We start from the raw sequence: 17,228 nt of genomic DNA on the forward strand, positions 1-17,228 counted from the left end.
CACTTTTCCTTTTGCTCTTATGGCTGCCTGCTAGCTTGTGTCCACTGATGGTTCGGGGAGGTCACAGGGAAGGGGAGAAATCAGTTTATATCTGGGTAGATCTTCTACATGTAAACGTGGCTAATCAGGTGTGCTGGTCTGCTGGGGAGGGTGTCAGCCGGGAGCAGGCAACACTCCCAGCAGTTGGGACAGTGAATGCCTCGTTCCTGAAGGTGGTCCTGAGAGGTGGTCCAGAGACCCTCTGCACACCCGGAGGAGGGCCCCCCCCATGCTGTATTGATGGTTCCTATTGCTCATCTGTCTTTGTTTGAACTTCTTTAGAATACACCATGAGGCTAGGATGTACATCTCTTTATTTTTGCATCCATACCTAACACAGTGTCTGGTTTGGGGAAGAGCCATACGTTTTTATTGAACAACTTTTTTAAAACTTGAAAAATATTCTATAAGTTCTTACTATTATTGGCTGCAGCCTTCATTTCCTTATTATTTGCCCTTAGCCACCAAAACATGTTTATGTTTCACTTCTGAGATACTGTCAAATTGAAAGCATTCAAAGCTTGTATGTTACTTCAAGAACTCCTTCTACAGCCATACTGTTAATCTTGATTAATTTTTATCACATGTTCTGCATCGAAAATAGCTGTGTTCAATGGAACTTAGGGCTGGGATGCAAATGTTCTAATATACATGGTGCAGCCTGGGCCTCGGTCTGCTGTGATTTAGCATCACAGTTGGGTGCCCTGGTACCAAGCACACAGTCCCTGGTGTAATAGACCGAGTAGGAATGCAGAATCTGTTTAATCAGGATCTTGACTGATATGACTCATCAGGAGGAAAGGCAGATGCTAGTTGTCCAGGTGTAGGGCAACTTTGACTACACTGCAGATCCATCCCAGAAATTCACTATGTCGTCGGCAGTTCCCTCCACGGTGGACGGACCCGGAACTGCCGTGGTCTGGTTCAGTCCTCTGTGGTCTCAGTTTGGGATATTTTCTTAATGAGGCCACTGAGTTGCTGAGGTTTGCTTATGGTATTTGAATTGAAGCAGAATAAATCAGATGACATTCACTTCTCCATCCTCTTACTTTCTGCCTCAAGGGCATTTTAATTGATTTAATCTTTATTTCCATGTCCAAAGTTCATAAATTTGATCCTAGAATGGTTTAGCTATTAAAAGAAAATCTTTCATTCCTCTCAGGCTGTATTTTTTAACTTTTTTTTTTTTTAATTGAGGTATAGTTGATTTACAATGTTGTGTCAGTTTCAGGTGCACAGCAAAGTGATTCAGTTATACATACGTATATGTATTCTTTTTCAGATTCTTTTCCATTATAGGTTATTACAAGATATTGAATATAGTTCCCTGTGCTGTATAGTAGGTCCTTGTTGTTTATTTTACATATAGTAGTGTGTATCTCTTCATCCAGATGCCTAATTTATCCCTTCCCCTCTCTCAAGCTGTATTCTAACAAGATTGTCCAGTTGATTGAAGTGGTCTTTCCATGAAAAAAAATAAAAATACAGCAAAGATGTTGCAACCAGAGAATTCTCTCCAACACTGAAAAAGCAGATTTAAAACTCCAAATCTTTTGAGTTCTTTACAAATCCTTAATAATATATTCTAGTCTTGGCAATGAATATTATATGATAATATTGATATTGAAAAAAACTGTTTAAGGTTCCACCTAAAAAATATTTGCAAAAATTCATACCAGGTTAGCAATGTACTCAACAACACACTTTCTATGTTCCACTTCCATTTGTTGTATTTCCAGTTATATAAACTTTCCCTAGAGAAAGAGGAGTAATGTTGTGAATTAAACGTGTCAGGTAAATGGATATGGGTCTTTCTCTTGATATGAACACTTCATGCAAAATTCTTTCCAGGAGGCATCCTTGAGAGTTCCTGAATTAGGTTATTTGAAGTTTTTTTTTAAATCGGTTTATTGCTCAGTATTTAACTATAAGCTATAGCCTTATTGCCATCATCCAAATGCCAGCAATTCTGATCATGAGAACAGTGTCTCATCAAAGTGCCAAACCCTAGTGGCTGCTCTAAGAGAGCAGAGGTGCAACCGATCTTCAGTCCAGAAGCCCCTGACGTTACAGTATGAATTAAACAATTTCAAGATTTACCTATTCCTTGTGGAATAGGAGCAAAAATGTCACACTTGATTTGCAATCTCCCCACAGTCTCACAGCAGTTTGCAACATGAAGGCTGATTCAGCTTCTGTCAGGGAACAAGAGATGCACACGAGCTCTACAGACGACCACCGAGTGCAATCCCTCTTCCTTCTTCGAAAAGAAGTTTAACTGTTTGCAATGTATTAAATCTGTTTGATGGTGAATTGCTATTTCAGTCACAGAAGCTGGTTCTGAATCTCAAAGTGGGAGAATATGTCTTTATGAGTTTTTCAGCTCAAATCAATGTTTCATGTTAGGCTGTTACATTAAAAAATGAACTTGGAAAAAATATGAAAAATGTATGCTTCATGCTTCTCATACATTTCAATGCCAGATTTTAGTGTGAGATACAGCGATGGTTGTCATGACAACAGAGCGATCCAGGAGCCGCACTTATGCATCTAAGGAAAACTGGCAGTCAGGGAGAGCTGCTCTGGTCAGAAATAACTGTCTTTTTTTTGAGGAGTGGCAATTAGGTCTATTTATTTATTTTTAGAGGAGATATTAGGGATTGAACCCAGGACTTTGTGCATGGTCTCTACCGCTGAGCTGTACCTCCCCCCCCCCCCCCAGAAATAAGTGTCTTGTTCCTCATCATCTAGTTATTTTGCCTTGTACATCAATTATCTAGATTTGGGGCTCTTAAAATTGCTGCTCATCTATCTAAACTTTAGGTTCTAAGCTTTTCCTCTTGCTTATTCCTAGGATATTTGAGCAGAAGCAGATAAACAAAGTGGGTATGTGTCAGGTCCCTTGGTCTCAGTGGCTTAGGAAATCGGCATAATTGATGAGATGGAGTTGAAGCAAACCATATAATCAAGGAAAGGTGAACCTATGTAATTTTGAGTTAAATACTGTGATGATAATTAGTTATCTAAATGATAAGAGCATTGCTTTGGAATAAAATACCACACACATGGTCCAGTATAAGAAATATTACTGTCTTTCAACAGAATGGCTGATGCATCTAGTAGGCAGGCACATCAGGGTGGAAACTTATGTGTTATTTTAAATGATTGCAATAAAAATACGTACTTGCAACCAGCTTATGTTAGCACTGAGTCAAGTTGAAACCATGGCACTATTACTTCCCTAAGAAGTTTTGAAACCAATAGTTTTGAGAAAGACAGTGGAGTGCTTTTTCTAGTAAAGTTTCTAACTTTTCAAATCTATTAGTGAAAATGCTGTCTTCCACACACGTGCAGTGATTACACACTGTAGGCATTAGGCACTGGCTTGAACTTCAAGTCTAAAAAAAAACAGCTGGTGGTGAAAGTCGCCCTTTTAAATAATAATAGCAAGCTTTTATGAGGGACACCGCTGTTCTGAGTACTTGATTTAATGTTATTTCTCAACCTCAACAACCCTTAAAGTAGACAATACTCCTCATTTCATAAACCCAGGGTAATTGATATTAAGTTACTTTCTCAATGTCAAAAATGTTTGTCTCCTTTTCTGTCATTATATGTTTGTGGAATTTGATTGCAAACTACCTGAAGGCAGATTCTGGGTTTATCTTCCTCACCATGATGTACCTACCATGTAGTTCAGACTGTCTTACGGTAGGCACTACGTGGTCAAGATACACAACGTTTCACGATAGTTTTCCAGCCACAGAGTTCTGTGATAAGCTGTGTTACTTAGCGATTGCTGCATAACGAATTATTCCAAAACTTGGTGGCTCAAAGCAATAAGCATTTATCATCTCTCAGTTTCTGTGGGTTAGGAATTTGAAAGCCGCTTAGCTGGGTGATTCTGGCCCAGGGTCTCTCGTGAGGTTGTAGTTAGGACACCAGCAGGGCTGCCGTCATCTGAAGGCTTCTCTGGGGCTGCTGGATCTGCTTCCAAGATGGTGAGCTCACATGGGTGTTGGCCGGAGACCTCTGTGCCTTGCCACTTGGGCCTCTCCAGAGGGCTGCCTGAGCATCCCCACAACATGGCAGCCGGCTTCCTTGAGAATGAGTGATCAAAGAGAGCGAGGAGGAGACCACAATGCTTTTTTATGACCTAGTTTTGGAAGTCACACACCATCACTTTACTCACATTCTGTTGGTTAGATGTGAGTCACCAGGTACAGCCTGCACTCAGGGGAAGAGGAATTAGACTCTACCTTTTAAAGGAAGGAACACCAAAGAATTTGTGGACCTATTTTCAAGCCACCACATAAGCAGACTTTGGATTTCAGAAAATAATGAAGCTCTTGAAATCCAAGCTCATAGAAAAACACAATTCAATTTAATTTACCAAAAGGAGCTAAAAAAAATATGCCCACATTCAACCTGCCTACACGAAATGTGATGAGTAAAATTAGGAAAGTTTGCATCATTCAAAGACTTTGAGTCTTGGTAATATTATAATATGTCTGAATAATATTGAGATGCCTATTCAAATAAGTCTCTAAAACATAATTATAGAAGTGTAGCATTTTTCTTAAAAGGTCAGGCTCACAATCAGTACCATTATTCATAGGGACTCAAGAAAAAAGACAAATACTTAAAACAGAAAAATCATGTAAAGATAATTTATTAATATCTGTAAGTATCTTGCTTGTACTTACCAGGTCTTCAGATGACCTGTGTTAACTTTACCTGCAGTTGTATTTTTCCAATCATGAAAAGCATCTCATTTAACCTTTGAAAAATCCAAAGCCAGCTGTAAGAGGAAAGAAACTGGATATCTGAAACAATCAAGCTAATTGTACTGTTCCCTAATGAGAAGAGGTTAAAAATTACCCCAAAAGACAAGAGAAAAAAAATGAATGGTGGGGTCTCCTCCTCATATTCTAGGCCCAAACCCCAGATCTCTTTTTCTTTTTAGCAATTTTTTTTAAACTTTTTGAAAAAAATACATGTTATTATAGAAAACTGGGAACTGTAGGAAAATAGAAGAAAATCACCTTCAGAATCAGCTGCTTTAATGATTGGTGTATTTCCTTCACATTTTTAATTTGTATAGATTTTCTTTTTACATTGCTGGAATCACATCCACATATTTTTACATATGCTGCTTGTTTTTTCATTATTAAAGCAGAAACATTTCTCCAAATTATTGCATCTCTTCATAGCTGTTTCTGATGGCTGCATAAAGAAAGGTCCAAGGTATGGCTATTCCTAAGGCTTCACTTCTTCCTCTCATTGGATAATCGGGGTATGTCAACAGCAATAGTAGTAACAGCTAACTTTATTTATTAAGCTTGCGTGTGTGTGTGCCAGGCACTAAGTGCTTTAATCCTTACAACTCGAGAGTGTAGAGTTTTTTGCTTTTGCTGTGTTCTGTTTTTTGTTTTTCAATTGAAGTATAGTCAGTTACAGCATGTCAATTTCCAGTGTACAGCACAATTTCCCAGTCATGCATACATATACACATACACACACACACACATACATATATACATATATTTGTTATCATATTCTTTTTCATTATAGGTTACTACAAGATTTTGAATATAGTTCCCTGTGCTATATAGAAGAAATTTGTTTATCTATTTTTATATATAGTGGTTAACAGCTGTGTTCTATTTCGCAAATGGGGAAATCAAGTCACAGACAGATTAAAACTGGTCAGTGTGAAAGACGGGATGACCGTCATTAATTCTTCCCTCTCTCCCTCTGCCGTGGGACCCAACGTTGCAATCGTGGAGGTGAAGTCTGCATCCCCGCCCCTTGACTTTGAGCTTAGCCAGGGGAAAGCTTGCAAACTTGACTGGGGCTTTAAAGCTTGAAGGGCACATGTGTGATTGGGCTTGACCTCTTAGGCTCCTGTGATTCCCCATAAGAAAATGTGCCTCTAGTAGCTGCTGGTCCAAGGAGAAGGAAGAAACTTAAAACGAGCCTGCAGCTTGGAGCTAAGCTAAGCCCTCCTAACCCCAAGTGAATCCAGCCAAGCTACAGCTGACCCACAGACCTGTGTATGAAAAACACATGTTTACTGCTTCAAGTTCCTGAGAATTGGGGGGGGGGGTGGATTTGTTATGCAGCAATAACTAATTAACACTATCAGTAATAACACACGTCCTTAGTCTGGAGTCCATGAATATCTATCATCAGCAATGGATTTTACTTTCCTTAGGCAATCTCCATGAATATTCATTTTTACCATCCAGCTTTTCATAAGAATTGTGCAATTATTAGAATTCAGTCACCAGTCTTCATTGTAGTATTTGTAAGCAACGTGAATCAAATTGAAAAAGTTAACTTTGCATGGTTGAAGGTGGTAATGAAGCAAATCACTTCTATCTATCACAATATATATGTAGGAGGGGAAATGTTAATTCAGTTATACAAAAATTTAAAATCAAAAGCAGGTAGCTTAGGAAGAAAACAAGAAGGAAACAACTTGCTTTAGGCACACCTTTTGCCTACAGCCTACCTAGCTTCTTGCTCCTAGATTTAGGATTTTTGATGAAGGCTGGGAAGACGGGGTTAAGTATGGGGCTAAAGCCAATCCTAGCTGATGTTGAAATGCAGAATAAAGGACACAGGGCAAGTAGAAGATGAGGAAGAGAGAAAGGCAAGATAATTCCTATCAAGCCTCTAAGTCAACTGTGAACACTAGGATTTTATCCTTTGGCTATTATAGATATTGATTTTAATCAGGTTTAGGTATCCTAATTTCCAAAGCATTTTCTCATGTTTCCATCACGTTCTGAGTCTTTTATAGTGTTTCACAGTGGATCTAATGTGAAACCCCACTGTTTGTGCAGCAGTAACTAAAAACACTCTGACTCCATAGAACTGAAATTACTTTTAGACTGCTGAAAATTCCACTGGTGTGAGAGATAACGATGATCATATTTGGAAAAGGAAGTGTTTGGCTGGGTTGTGTAAAAGAGACACAAACACACACACACACACACACGGACCAGAAAGAATTCATCAAGAAGTAGGAGGACATAGGTTTATTTTTCCCAGTCTGAATCTACACAGTCATTATTCTTAAGATGGATCAACTAATGTCAGTGGAGTCTTTTTTTTTTAATTAAGTTATAGTCAGTTTACAATGTTGTGTCAATTTCTGGTGTACAGCACAATGCTTCAGTCATACATGAATATACATATATTCATTTTCATATTCTTTTTCACCATGAGCTACTACAAGATCTTGAATATATTTCCCTGTGCTATACAGTATAAACTTGTTTACCTATTCTATATATACCTGTTAGTATCTACAAATCTCAAACTCCCAGTCTATCCCTTCCCACCCCCTCCCCCTTGGCAACCAAAAGTTTGTAGTCTATGTCTGTGAGTTTGTTTCTGTTTTATATTTAAGTTCATTTGTCTTTTTTTTTTTTTTTTTTAGATTCCACATGTGAGTGATGTCATATGGTATTTTTCTTTCTCTTTCGGTCTTCACTTAGAATGACATTCTCCAGGGACATCCATGTTGCTGCAAATGGCATTATGTTGACATTTTTATGGCTGAATAGTATTCCATTGTATAAATATACCACATCTTCTTTATCCAGTCATCTGTCGATGGACATTTAGGTTGTTTCCATGTCTTGGCTATTGTAAATTGTGCTGCTATGAACATTGGGGTGCAGGTGTGTTTTTGAATTAGGGTTCCTTCTGGATATATGCCCAGGAGTGGGATTGCTGGGTCATATGGTAAGCCTATTTTTAGTCTTTTGAGGAATCTCCATACTGTTTTCCACAATGGCTGCACCAAACTGCATTCCAACCAGCATCAGTGTAGTCTTTATTAAAATCTTTTGGGCCACTGATGAAAGATACAAAAATGATTAATAAATTTAGATTCATTTTATAAAGCTTTCTAGATGAGATTTAAAAAGAAAAGCTAATCTTATTCAAATTGGCAAGAATTGTTAGTCAGAAGAATAAAGCCTTTTAAAGCAACTTTCCGGTGGCTTCTTTTACACTTTACTTGCGCTCTTGTTTTCAGAACAAGTGGAAACTTTTCTGATTGCGGTATTATAAAAATAATTTTATTTCCTTTGGTCTCTTGTCTTGACTTTGGCAAAGTATTAGCTTTATTGAAATTGTCAGATAAAAATTCCTTGTCAACTTGAAAAGTCAAATTCTTGCTTCATTTGGGAAAAATAACTGCTAAAACATTGTTTCCGTTTATAATAGATAACTTTAAACCATGCTTCTAGCATAGCTGTTTCAACTGGAAATGTTGGAACAAGGAGTGAAAGAAACCTGGCATGTCTGAGATGTACTACAAACTAGGCACATGCGAAAACATAGGTGGATTCAGTCTGAGAGAACAGAAAAAGTGCTAGTAGAGGGCGCTGTCCAGTCACCTTCTCTCGCCTCCTGTGGTGGGTTGATCAGGAAGCTAAGGAAGCTTAAGGGCACCACGGCACACGCAGGCTCCTTCCAGGGTAATATGTTCGCATGGTCCTGTGTGTTGTTTGTAAAATCTGCAAAAGTAATTTATCTCCCCCACAAATAATTAAGACCGCTGTCTCTTTCCACCATGACTTCCTTTTCTTGTATTGGGTGGCACTGGAGATGGTCATGACATTTTTGAAATCTGACCAAGGTGGAGGTGAATGAGGGAGAGTTTGGTTTTAGTGGGACATATTTGTGTTTCATATTTCAGTGACAACTAGCCATCCTGATGTAGGAAAGGCTTTTGGGGATACTTCTACCACCTACTGGGATGACTCACTTGATACTTCTACCACCTACTGGGATGACTCACTTGACATCATGACACTGAGGGCCAGAGGCAAACAATATTGACGCGTGCTGTCATACCTAGAAGTACGGCGTAGTAGGGGAGAAAGAAGACTTGAAATACAGAAAGCCAGAAGCTAGTCTGTGGAAAACCTTCCAATCGTGAGGCAGTCAGAATTATAGGTAGAGGATTTAGTTCTCAATAACCCCAAGTCAAAATGGAAGTTCTTTCCCTTTAGGAATAGACTGTGATAGCCCAGTGTATACAATTATAAACTCATTATAAAGTGAAATTATATATATATGTGAAATATATTTCATATGATATATTTTCAAATATGTGAAAAATATTTTAATATGCTTTGTATGCATTTTATTATAAATATATCATTTCACTGTATAATTAATGAAAAATATGTAAGAAATATATGTGCTATACATGAACTCAATAGAAATATATCAGGTATATTTGAAATCAATATAAATTATACTGATTGGAGAAATAAATTATAATTGAAAGACTCTTTTAGATCACTAACAAAATCAATAATACATAAAGAGGAAGAAATGAATTTTGAATAGCAGTAATTAAAAAAAGAAGTAATGAGCAAGCTCTTGGATTATCTGCTAATCCAGTTAATGAAAAGAAGTGAATCATATAAGTACATTTGAATAAAATTAAATTTCTTGCCAATTTGACAAGAAATACCAATATTAACAATGGTTAACACAGAAATCAAAATATAGCAGTAAATAAGGACATCAATGACAAACTGTTAAATGAGTGTCATCGGTTCAAAGAATGTTTAAGATTAGTCACTGTGTGTAGTGACTTGAAATGCCCTGAAATCTGAGTGCTTATACATGAAAGAAATGTGATAGGTTTTCCAGACGTGACAACAGAGTCTAAAAATTAACATGACGGTTTTGGCAATGACTGTCATTTCAACTTGAAAATGAATTAGGAAGCCGAAAATCAATTTCTAAACTATCAATAATTTTTTGAAAAATTAATCAATCATGCTAGATAAAGGAAAGGACTTTCAATTCCTGTTACAGAAAACAGTGACAAAATCCTAGTCATTTGAAGAGTTGATCAAAGAAAATCCAGCTAAAAAAATGTAAAAAATATATTATAGGCCTACATCAGGGAGTTAATTAAGATAAGTTATTTTTCTAGATTTTGTGATGCTTTTGGTATTTGCTAACTTCTTTGTGTAATTTGTTGTAATCTTTTTTCTCATTCTAAGTAGATACTTGGATTTATTTTTATACCCAAATTTGAACTTGTGATGTAGTATTCTTTTTTTTGTTAAAAAGGACCCTCAAAATCATTTCAGTTTCAGAGCCACAAAATCTGGGTCCAGTCCTGCCATCCTAACAGGCACAAACAGGCACAAGTGTACACATGTGCATGTGCATGTGCATGAACACAACGTGTGTGTGCACACACTAATATCATTACTGCTACTCCCTGACATTCTAGGTGACGGGTTTTACTACCCACTGCAGACATGAGACCTCTGGGATATCACCTGATCCCAAGGGAGTTCTGGTTCACGGAGCCCTCAAAACAGGACTGGACAAAAGCCAAGAAGCTATTGCCACTGGAGAGATTGCTGTGAGCAATGCTGGCTCCAGCCCAGAGGATCTCCAGGGAAGACTCCTTGTTTTCAATCATGGGCACCTCAGGAGTTCTGAGCTCTTTCTGCAGCATCTGGGGGAGTTAAGTTTACTCAGCTCTCTGGGCCTCCCTGGAGGATGCAGAGTCCCCATAGGGTTTTCTAACAAACTCCCCTTCCTGGCATCTTCTGGGCCTTGGAGGACAGCCCAGGTACCACAAGTCCTCTGAGTAACTGCAGGCCCCCAGCTCTGCGACCATCTCATGCTCAGTCTCTGAGGAACAGCAGTGGGGAGGAGCCTCTCACAGGTCCTCGGGGGATCCGTTTAGTGATTGCTTTGCAACAAGCCCGCACAGATCCCGTAATCCAGGGGCTGATTTCTAAGGTTGTCTTGTATATGAAATGCAACCCAAGGGATTAAGATAACTGCAAACACTCGCTCTTCGGCGAGGCACCATGTGGTGCATGAGGGCCAGAAGTTACCCTAGGTCGGGGTGAACAGAGATGGTGAAGAGAGCAGTGAACCCACAGGTGGGGGCCCTGGGTGACTGAGCAAAGCTCACTACCAGTGGACAGTGACTCTACTGTATAGGGACATGTGATTCAGATCTCAGCACTCTCATCTTCACAAGCTAACCCAGTTTCAACTGCGAGTCAACCTTGACACAAACCTTGCCCTCTTACTAGTTTCCCCATGAAATCCAATCAAACATGGATAAGTTACAGTTTTGCTGAAGACTGGGGGTAACAAGGAGCCATCCAAGCTATAACACAGTGAATTCTTTGCAAACATGCAGTAGGTACCTGTTTTCCTTCAAATGTCTTCTTCCGACCTCACCTTTTCCCGACTCAAGCTCCAAGCAGCCTCAGTCCCCTTGCCTGCCTCTTCCTTCTCTAGTCTGAAATCTGAGGACTTCCTTCTCTCCAGTGGACTTGATAAAGTCTTTTCAACTTCTCAATTAAGACGGGTCTCTTTCTACAGAGGAATTCTGGTACCAGCTGCTAAAACAGTAACTGTTTCTCCGTATGGCTACCTAGATAAAAGAGGAAAGGATAATGGTGCTTTACCGCTGATGTAATAATTGATGGTGGCCTGGTTGGGCGGCATCTATCATTATGACTCTCTGAATGGGGTTTTTACTTTCATAAATCAATTGAAAACTTAGTATTTTCTCCATACAGAACCATTAAAGGAAGTTGGGAAAACACATAAAAGTTGAAAGAAAAGAAAAATGAATCAGCATTATCTCTTCACTCATTACTCATCGTCCACAATTTTGTGAATTTTCTCCCCAGATTTTATGTCCACTGAACTCAGGTTTTTGTTTCTTTGTTTTTCAAACATAGTTTTGACCGCACTGGATATACATGTCTACATACTGCTTTGTAAATGCAGATCCTAAATACTTTTTGTTATCACGTAGACCTCACACATACTTAAATTTCTGCATGACAGACCCTAAATACATAGTCCATGTTGACTGACTTTATTGGTTCTCTATAGCTGTTGTAACAAATCACCACAAACTTAGCAGCTTAAAACACAGACCTATTATCTGACAATTTCAGGAGTCAGAAGTCCGGCCTGGGTTTCACTGGGCTGAAATCCAGGTGTGGGCAGGGCTGCATTCCCTTCTGGAGGCTCTAGGGGAGAACGTTTCCTGGCCTTTTTCAAAGTCCACAATATTGCATCTCTCCGTGACTTTCTTCCTCTTCCACTTTTAAGGACCCTTGTGATTACAGCGAGCCCACTCAGTAATCTCCCTGATTAGCCATCTCAATTCCATCTGCAACCTTAATCCCTCTTTGCCAGGTGGGTGACATATTCCCAAATTGCAGGAAGTAGACATCTTTGGGCGGCCATTATATTCCCTACCATACTGATCTGTTTCTCATCATTGGGCTTTCAGGTTGTTTCTCATTTTTAACGATGATTTTTAACACTGTAATAAGCATCATCATCTGATCTACTTTTCCCTTATTAGGTAATCCAATCTTTTCTAGCTACGAAAGGGAGACAGTGTAGAGAGTAGAGACGTTTGGAGCAGGTATACTGGATGCTGCTGGCATTGAAGTAGTGTGATTTGGCAAAAATAATATTGGGATTCTAGTCCATAGCCCACCAGCATTTACTAGCTGAGTAATTTTAGGTAAGTCACATAATGCATCTGAAAAGTTTCCCTATCTGCAAAATGGGAAAATAACACTTATCTGGGCATTATCACAGGGTCAAATGAGATTATGTCAACTGTGTTACTAGTGTTCATGGTGGTGATGACAATGATTATGATAATAATCAATGCAATAATTAAAAGTGGATCTGATCGCATGGCCTTATTATTATTTTTAACACTTCTAGTAGTAATACACCTGGCGCCTCAAATCATTTCTCTTGTCTAGATGGGGAAGGAAAAATCAGAAACACAATTTTGGGAAGACTCAGGTTGAGAAAGAATGCTGTGTTTTGAAATTTTAATTACTACTTCAAACAGTGACCTGCCTCCCCACCTACTGCCCGCAGCGGCCCTGGCGCCTGGGCGTCCCTGCTTTCTGGGCTTTCACTCCGCGGCCCTGGCGCTTGCTGCTTCAGCTTCCAGGAACGCTCTTCCCCAGCGTCCACTTGGCTCCCATCTCCTCCTTCCTTTCTTTGCTCAAACATCTCTGGCAAACATCACCTCCGTGGACCAGCCTTGGTCAAACTGCCCTACCCCCCCCCCCCGGCTTTCTCTACCCTCTTCCCTCCTTACCGCTTTCCTACATCACTGCTAGAATGTAAGTTTCACGAAGGCAGGGATTTATGTCTCCTTCATTACCCACATTTTGCCCAGTGCCTAGCAAGGTATCATATATATTACAGACTCAATAATTGTGTTAAGTAATTGAGCTGATTTTAGTGAAGTCCAAGCAATTTATCCATTAGGTTGTGAAAAAGAATTTACCTAAAGACTTAAGTACTACTTTTTCCCATGATGGCATCCTCTTCACACTATGATTTGGATAAGAACAGGCCCAGGGTGTGGGGAAGAGGAGGAGGGGAAGCAAGCCAGCCCAAGAGCACATGCACGCTTATGAAGTCTACGTTGAATAAACAAATGTCTAGGGTGACTGCTTCCCTTACTCTGATTTGAAAGAGTAGAGTACAGACAGAGCCACGTTGTGTAGTTTACAGTGGTTGGCTTTGGAGCAAGAGCCAAGAGAGGAGGCCTAAATGAAGACTTTTGCATAAAGATTAATCCAGGTGGATGCATGACTCAAGCCTGAAAAGTTGTCTGCAGGCCTTTGATGCAGAGCTGTGGCCATCATGAAGCAGCGCCCTGGTTGAATGTTGAAAAGCAGAAATAAAAAGAAATGGGGTTTGGTGGGGAGGAGGGTATAGCTCAAGTGGTAGAGCGCATGCTTAGCATACACAAGGGCCTGGGTTCGTTCCCCAGCACCTCCTCTAAAAATAAATAAGTAAACCTAATTACCAAAAATTTTTAAAAATTAAATTAATTTTGAAAAAAAAAGAAAGAAATGAGGTTTGGTCTGTTGGTTTAGTGGAAATCAACTGAGATGGAGAATGAGCTGAACCTCCATGGGCTTTTCACACGCCCGCAGCAGGAAAAGTCTGGGTTAGAAAGAGCAGGACCACGCCGAGTACACGCCCTCTGCTTCCCTCTGTGAACTTTTCATGAACTAATTTTAGTTGTCCTTTACGCACCAGCAAATGGACCCACCACCACTCGGCCCGGCTCAGACCTGTTGTTACTTTACACACGCATGTTTGTAACTCTTGTCTAATTTTATTCCCCCTGCTCAGAAAAGCAGAACAGCTGCTACTCCCAGCTTCCTGGCTGTTCACTCAGCCTCCCCTTCCTTCCTGTCCCTCTAGCCCAGGCCTATGTTATTTCTCTTCAGGCAAGTTTTCAAAACATCAGGAGGGATAAAGATCTGAGGACCATAATTCTTGTACACTCCTTAAGCACATTTTTTTTTGTCTTGGATCCTGTATCCCTAACAATGAAACCGTGTCAAGAATTTCTTTCAAAAGTAAAGCCAAGATATCTCTCTGTGCCACTAGCAGCAGATAAACAACTTTCAGTTTAATCCTAACAAGAATGGGCAAATGGACACTGTTACTTGCTTTAGTATTTCACTAATGTAATCCATTTCCCATGCAGTGATACTCTTCTGCGGCTTATTTGTGTGTGTATAGATACAATTATTCTCCTGGGACATGAGGCTTTTAGTTCTGGTGGTATTTAAGGACATTTAGAAAATCCGTGTGAATGTTCTAGTGAAAGAAATCATATGTCATGCTTATCTTTGGTGAAAACACACGTGCATTGGATGACTTTCCCTCACAAAGGTGGTCTCCTTCAACCAAAATGCTAAGACAACTGCCAGGACAGTGTGGGGGGAATTTTTTCACTCGAATCTTGCATACCAACTCACTAACGACCAAGCTTCAATACTGGGGATAAGATAAGAGTAGACACAAAGGGCCAACTTGAGTTCAGCGCCAGCTCAGGACATCCAATTTGTGCCTGGGTTAATTACTGATGGGGAGAAGTTGGCCAGTTTCAAGAGAGTTCTGGAACTAAGTATGGATCTCCGTGTAGGGCAGTTTATGTGGAGACCAGAATATGGAGCTGGGGATTAGGGTCACAACTGCTCAGTTTAAAGATCCTAGATGTGCGACTCCTTCAACTCATCCAGACCAAGCTTGCTCTTGGGACAATCCGTGGGACATCTAGCTAATTCATTTTGAGGACAGAATTAAAAAGACTCACAACTCCAGAGAGTTGGAAAATGGGTTTGATTCTCCTCTGAAAGTTTAAATTAACTTGAAGGGAGGTTGAGTGAAAGTGAATGATTCAAAGAAATACCAAGAATTCACCAGCACAAGGGACTTTGGGAAACTGAGAGCCATAAATTACCAATAGAATTACCAGAAATACTAGAAAGTTTATGTTGACAATCAAGGAAATAACATTTCAGGGCCTACATTTCTCCCCAGGTTCCTGGTATGTGGACAAAGCTGTGATGGCTGAAAAGGAGTGTTTTGGGCAGGAAAGGAGTTACAGGAAATAAAAATTGTTCACACAAATTCTGAAAGGAAGACCTGAGTTGGGCATCTTTCCACTCAGTATAGGCCAGAGAGAGACCCAAGAGTCCCGAAAACTGTGCAGACTTAAGGTACAATGAACAAGGATCATAAAGCAGATGAAGAATTACCTTTCTCTCCTCGAGTTAGCCTGACTCTTGTTGGCCTCTCATTAAGAAGCAGCATATCTTAGTTATTAGCGTTTTCTGAAAGATGAACATTTTTTCCCATTGAATTCTTTTATGTTCTCCAAAAGCCCCTAGGAAAGAAAAATGATACACATTCATGGGCTTTACATGAAAGGTTTCAGAAAGTCCAGTACAAGTCTTTTCAGATCTCAGAGCTTCCAATAACATTCCAGTTTTATCTCAGACCTACACGGCTATAACTTTTATGGAGAAAAAGTTACAGGAGTTGCCCCATGACTGGCAGTTTTTAAGAGACTGCACTCACTTGGCTTCTTTTATTCTAAGGAAACCCCATTTGAATTTACTGTGAGGCTGTGCACAGGATGGGGCTAGAACGGAAACACTGTCAGGAGAGAGAAGCTCTAGGGATGTGCCCAGAGCTGCAGAAGGAAATTGGGCTGGTGGACAAGCCCACCAGGGACAGAAGTTGTTAACAAAAGGAATCCTTATTGGTCCATACAGCTGGCCCAGTTCTAGGGTTTCAGATACCTTGTTGCCACAAACACCATTTGCAGCAATTAGCATGGCCGCTGTTGACTGGGTTTCCGCCCCCAAACCAGGGACTTCCTCCAACAGTTCAGACCCCTTCAGTTTCCCTGTTTGCTTGAAGGAGCCTGATCCAGTGGAAGGTATGGGTTCTTTTCATACCCCTCCTCAATCCTACTCGATGGCTGGGCTGTCATTTGGGGAAGCTGGAAGGGGTAGAGTTAGGGGTCTGGTCTCAAAATGGATTTCAAATTGTGGCCCCAAACCCACAGAGGACCTCAATAAAAATAATTTTAAAAACAAACAAAAAAATATTCTAGTGAATTCTTACCCATGTCCTGCTGCATCTGCCCCAGGGAAGCAAGGGCTGATGTCTCATCTTTTCCCGCAGATGTCTGTCTGTCCTTCCATCTTGGGTTACTTCTTTGCCCTGTGACCTTGCTGTCTTATGAATTCCAGGAAAGTTTGAATTTGCAGTTTGTCTGGCCTTCTGATATAGCAAGGGTGGCAGTCATGCTCTTCCTAGCCACGTATATCTCCAAGAAGCAAGTGGAGGTCCCTTCCACGGAACCTAAGAACATGTAATTGTTTGTCTGGGGGGCTCAGTCTCTAGACTGCCAAGTTAAGGAGGGTCTCCTCTGGGTCCCCAGGTCTGGCCTGGGGCCAGGCACATAGTAGGTGCTCATTGAAAACGTCTGCTACTTTCTGCTGCATTTTTATTTTCAGTACCCTCTTCTCCCTTGCCTTCTGGGGACCAGCAGCATCAGCACTACCTGGGAGCTTGTTAGAGATGCAAATTTTCTGGCCCTACCCCATCTACTGAACCTGAAGTTCTGGGGATGGGATCTGCAATCTGTGTACTAAAGAGCCTTCCAGGTTTCTACTTGAGAACCACAGCCTTAGGGAAAGCAGAGATCTGCAACTGCTTCTTTCTGGCCCTTTTGGGACAACTGCTGTGGCTTTTGCTAAGCGATAAAGCAGCCGAGCAAGTGAGGAGCCTGCCCCAAGGGA

General features: G+C 40.3%; 2 long non-coding RNA genes across 2 annotated transcripts in view; one reads left to right on the plus strand and one right to left on the minus strand.

Annotated features, from left to right (window-relative positions):
• LOC105100652 (uncharacterized) overlaps positions 1-17,228 on the plus strand; it is a 67,456-nt gene that overhangs the window by 40,126 nt on the left and 10,102 nt on the right. The window lies entirely within an intron of this gene.
• Positions 7,464-17,031, minus strand: LOC116150825 (uncharacterized). Its single transcript, XR_010379453.1, has 4 exons — positions 16,549-17,031; positions 15,675-15,802; positions 11,262-11,491; positions 7,464-7,909 (listed from the first exon to the last, which is right to left on the minus strand). It is a non-coding gene; the product is annotated as an uncharacterized LOC116150825 (long non-coding RNA).

The sequence above is a fragment of the Camelus dromedarius genome, chromosome X (assembly GCF_036321535.1).
Source record: "Camelus dromedarius isolate mCamDro1 chromosome X, mCamDro1.pat, whole genome shotgun sequence".
Lineage (NCBI taxonomy): Eukaryota > Metazoa > Chordata > Mammalia > Artiodactyla > Camelidae > Camelus > Camelus dromedarius.